Source organism: Trichechus manatus, unplaced genomic scaffold (genome assembly GCF_000243295.1).
Source record: "Trichechus manatus latirostris isolate Lorelei unplaced genomic scaffold, TriManLat1.0 scaffold00219, whole genome shotgun sequence".
Taxonomy (NCBI): Eukaryota; Metazoa; Chordata; class Mammalia; order Sirenia; family Trichechidae; genus Trichechus; species Trichechus manatus.
In genome coordinates, this window is record NW_004444155.1 from 1,454,860 (window position 1) to 1,459,594 (window position 4,735).

The 4,735-nt window shown below is 51.7% G+C and overlaps 1 protein-coding gene across 2 annotated transcripts in view; it reads left to right on the top strand.

Annotated features, from left to right (window-relative positions):
- Nucleotides 1-4,456: 4,456 nt before the first annotated feature.
- The window catches only part of SLC20A1 (solute carrier family 20 member 1), a 17,163-nt gene continuing 16,884 nt past the window's right edge, over nt 4,457-4,735 (top strand). For both annotated transcript variants that reach the window (XM_023742814.1, XM_004388861.2), the window contains exon 1: nt 4,457-4,660. The gene's annotated coding sequence lies outside the window, so the exon portion shown is untranslated. The remainder of the gene's footprint in view (nt 4,661-4,735) is intronic.

The window sequence follows — 4,735 nt, forward strand, 5'->3', positions numbered from 1 at the left end:
GTGAAAACTTGGGGACAATCCTGGAGACAGGTCTCCTAAAAGTCCCTTTCCTATTCCAACAGGATTTGAGGAGGCTTAAAATACAGGCTGTATAAGCAACACAGTTAATAGAAAGGAGGGGGAAAAAAGGGGGAAGAAATGTGTTTAGTACAAGTAAGAGTTAACACCTAGAGCATCCTATCTGCCTCTGCACTTACTGGCAACCAGGAAAAAGGCAAACACTTCAAAACCTGAAGTTTGTTAGATTCTTCCCTGGTTTAACTGTTGCTTCATTCTCTGTGCCTCAGTTTCCTCATCTGTGAAATAAGGTTAGCTCATCAGAGGTTTATTGAGAGTGTCACATGAGATAATGCACGTACAGCACCCAAAACAGTGCCTGGCACATAATAAGCATTCAATGCCATCCTGGATATTGTGATTATTACCTCATTCTGCTGTGACTGTAGTGATGGGGAGGGGAGTGGTGGGTAGAAAGGAGCTGGTTTTCCTTTACTCAGAGGCTCCCCTCTTCCCATCCTTGATCCCATCCACATGCTAATGGCCTCGGAAACCCCTTCATTCCTGGTCTGGCTGCACAGTTTTCCCATTCCCACTGCAGTTCCCCTCCTCCAAGTAGACTGTTTTCCGGCTGCTTACTTCACACTCACTGAATGGTGACCTCAGATGCATTTCCTTGATGGCAAGTCTCTCTGGGCTCAGGAAGTGCCGAAGTGGCATTGTCTCCTCCTTTTGTCTGGATTTCCGCAGGTCTGGAGTGGCTGGTGGGTCTGCTTTCTCAGCTCTCAACAGCTTAATTCCACCCACTGAGCTAGGGAGAGATGGAAGCATCTCCAGGAAGACTCCAAACCCACAGTCCCCAGCCTGGCGTTCAGCAGCGTGTGTCAGGCTGTCTTGTTCTGTCCTCTTTGAGTGAGAGCAGAGGGACGCTTAGCCTCAGTGGCAGTGACTCACTGAAGATCCTGTGGGCAGTCAGGGTCTGAGCCAGGCCTGGCCTCTCACTCCTAGGCAGTGAGTCCGACACACTGGCTGCACCCTCTGGCAGCAAGCCTCTGCCTCCGTTTTGCACGGACCCTCACTCTCCATAAGCAGTGGAAGAAGTGGAAGAGCTTGCTACCCGGGACTCAGATGATGGAGGGAGGGGATCGTGCTACCTCACACATACTTCATTTTTAACATGAGCTATGCATAGTAAGCGTTCAGCTAGTTGTTGAAGAGTAAGGGCACTCAGCACCAGCCAAATGCTGTCCACTGTCCACTGCTGTCCAGTAGTGACCCTAAAGGACAGAACAGAACTGCCCCATAGCGTTTCCAAGGAAGCAGACTACCACATCTTTCTCCCTTGGAGCAGCTGGTGGTTTCCAACCACTGACATTTCAGTTAGCAGCCGAATGCTTTAACCACTGCACGACCAGGGCCCCTTGCTGTATGCTAGACACCCTTTTGGAAGGGTGTTATGTGCATTGATTCACCCAGTCCTCACGACAGCCTATGAAGTAGGGATTCTAAATCTCTCCCCTTACCGATAAGGAAACTGAGGCCACATTACTAGTGAGTAGCTGAACAGGGCGTTTGGCTTTACAGTCTGTGTGCTTAACCCTTACACGAAACAGGCTTTCTAAAATTCTAGAGAATGCTTTTGGCAATGCCTTGATTTTAACAGAGCAGTATTATCATTAGGATTTCCACCCCCTTCTCCAGTGTTCAGCAATAAGGTCAGAACCAGGGCCATTTGTGCATGAATTGATGGTCCTCATACCTACTCTTTTCATTTCTTCCGTTTGCAGGTCACTATAACTTCTCTCCACAGGCACAGCCCTACCTCTCCTCCCCAATGGGAGGAGGAAGGAGCCCAGACCAGGCAAGTCCAGGTCTCTAAGGGTTGTGCTCCACTCATCCTCTCTTCTCTTTACAGAACGGTCAGCAGAGGCACTAAAATTGCCCTAAGGAGGAAGGACAACACCATTCTAGAGCAAGGCAAGGCAATTCCCTTTGCATCTCCACCCCAGTGCTCTCTCACTCCCGCAGACCCACCTCGAGAGGCCTGGACTGGGCTCTCTCACCTTGATACCTCCATGGCTGTCCCACCACCTCACAAAAAACGGTCGCCCACCTCCGTTTTTTAAAGAACTAGTACCACAGGTTGGCAAAAGTATGTTTATAGACAGACTGAAAAACACATATACTGACACATGGGGCCTCCGTGAGTCAAAATTGACTCGATGGCAATGGGTTGGGGAAAAGTTCTAGGCAATTTACTTACAAATAATTACTTTAAATTACTGTTTTAAACGGCAGAACATCAAGGACCTTTAGCACACCAGTCTTTTTATTCATGTTCTTGATAACCTTGAAATGAAGTAAAGGTGGAAGAAGTTAGCACATTTAATGTACCAGAATTGCATCTGAATTGGACTCCAGGGTCAGTGCTCCCGGACATGTACTTTCTTTTTCAGACTTGACCTTGGGATCTAGAACTTTGCAAGTTTCTGGTATAACTCCACCAAATGTTCTAGGTAGGTCAGAGGGTACTGAGGGTGACACAGACACAGCAATGACTTTCAACATGTTTGTTTTTGCCATTCGGTGCAATGCTGCTAGTCAGTACTATCCTATAGCCTGATGTATTTTAGTCTCACTACAATCCTTAAGGGAGGCCTGGTAGTGCATTGGTTAAGAGCTCGGCTCCTAACCAAAAGGTAGGCATTTTGAATCCACCAGCTGCTCCTTGGAAACCCTATGGGGCAGCTCTACTCTGTCCTATAGGGTTGCTGTAAGTCGGCAGACTCAGCAGCAACGTTTTTTTTTTTTTTTTTTAATAACTCTGAAGAAGGAGTCCTGGGGGGCACAAAGGTTAAGAACTTGGCTGCAAACTGAAAGGTTGAGGGTTCAAACCCACCCAGTGGTTATGACAGAGAAAGACCCGGCAATTGCTCTTGTAAAGGTTAAAAACAAAAAAACCAAACCCACTGCAGTGGAGTCAATTCCGACTCATAATGACCCTACAGGATGGAGTACAACTGCCCCAAAAGGTTTCCAGTGCTGTAACTCTTTACTGAAGCAGACTGCCGTATCTTTCTCCCATGGAGTGCCTGGTGGGTTCAAACTGCGGACTTTTCAGTTAGCAGCTGAGCTCTTTAACCACTGAGCCACCAGGGCTCCTCCTGTAAGGATTACAGCCTAGAAAACCCTATGGGGCAGTTCTCTATTGGAGCAGTTCTACTCAGTCACATGGGGTTGCTACGAGTGGAAAATCCACTCCACAGCTCCTAACTACAACAAGCCTTAAAGAGACCACCTGAATCTCCCACGGCATGATTGGTTCATCTTGATCTTAAACCATATAACAAAATGCCCCCAAACGTGCAGAACAAATCTTACTGATTTCAAAAGTACCCTACATACCATTTGTTGTTGTTTCTGGAAATCAATCTTTACCTCAAAAAGGGTAGGAAAGCTTCCAAGATGCAAAGCGAACATCCTTTAGTACCCTTTTTGGAAATGAACATTTATTGATTGCCTGCTGAGTTCAGTCACATTCACACACGCCAACTCATTCAATGTCCACAAGGTAGTTACAGCAACATTTTACATTCGTGAGAATGCAGGCTGAGATTTGGGACTTGCTCAAGGTGACACACTGCAGCAATCAGGAAAGTCCGAATTTGAATCCAAAGCAGTGTCTTTTCCCCCCGCACCAAAGCCGCTGTTCAGAAGACGCAAGTCTGCCACCGAGAAATTAATGACCCACAGCCATTCTGGGGCTCTGCGCCATAACTGGAGAGACAACCGGTTCTCGTGACTCCTTCACTCTGTTTTCCACCAAGTGCATGACTGCGGGAGCAAAGCGACCACGTGAGCCCTCCCCCAGGCGCGGGATAGTGCCAGTCTAGGCAAGGGCAAGTCACAGGTGCGACCACGTGCCAGGACTGGATCCGGAGCCGCAGAGCGCGAGCTCCCCCGCACCGTCTGGACTGGAGGGGAGTCGGCCAGGTGTGGCCCCCGGGCGTGGCAGGTCACAAGTGAGCTGACTGTGCGGCTTGATGGCGCAGCTAGTACTGCAAAACTGGATCCGTTAGGTTCGTGGGGGAGGAATGACCTTGGTCGCAACTTCTTTAACCCTACATGGCGACCTCCAGGTGCAGGGCGAGGGACCCCTCGATTTCAGCCGGCAACCAGCCACAGGCTCCACGGGTGAAGCGACGCCGGGACTAGGGGGCAGCGAGAGGGCTGGCCTCCCCACGTGGGCCGCTCCCGACTGGGGGCGTGGCCGGCGGCGCGGACCCGACCAATGAACGCAACCATCGGGCTCACCCGGCTGTGCACGCCGGTGCCGGCCGGCGAGCGCTGCGTCACCCCGGGGGCGGGGCTCCGGGGCGGGCGCGAGGCGCGGTGGGTCACGCGGGTCTCGGCGCCGGCTATAAGAGGCAGCTAGCGGCGTGCGTCGCTAGAGCGATGGCTGCCGGTGTGCGCTGTGGGCTTCCTTTTTTCCGCCGCTGAGGGGACCGCGGCTACTTCCCGGGTGGGTCGCGAGCCCCGCCGAACCTTCCTCCGTGCCGCCGCGCCGTGCCGTCTGCTCGCCGACCAGGTGTGTGCGTGCGTGGCTCCAACCTGCCGCCGCAGCCGGGGCTGCTCGTCTCCCGCTCGGCCCTCGTTTCCTCTGGTGAGTGGTGGCGCCACTTGGGAAAGCCTCCTTTTTCTCTCCGGGCCAGTGCGGGCGCCGCGGCCACGGGAGGCG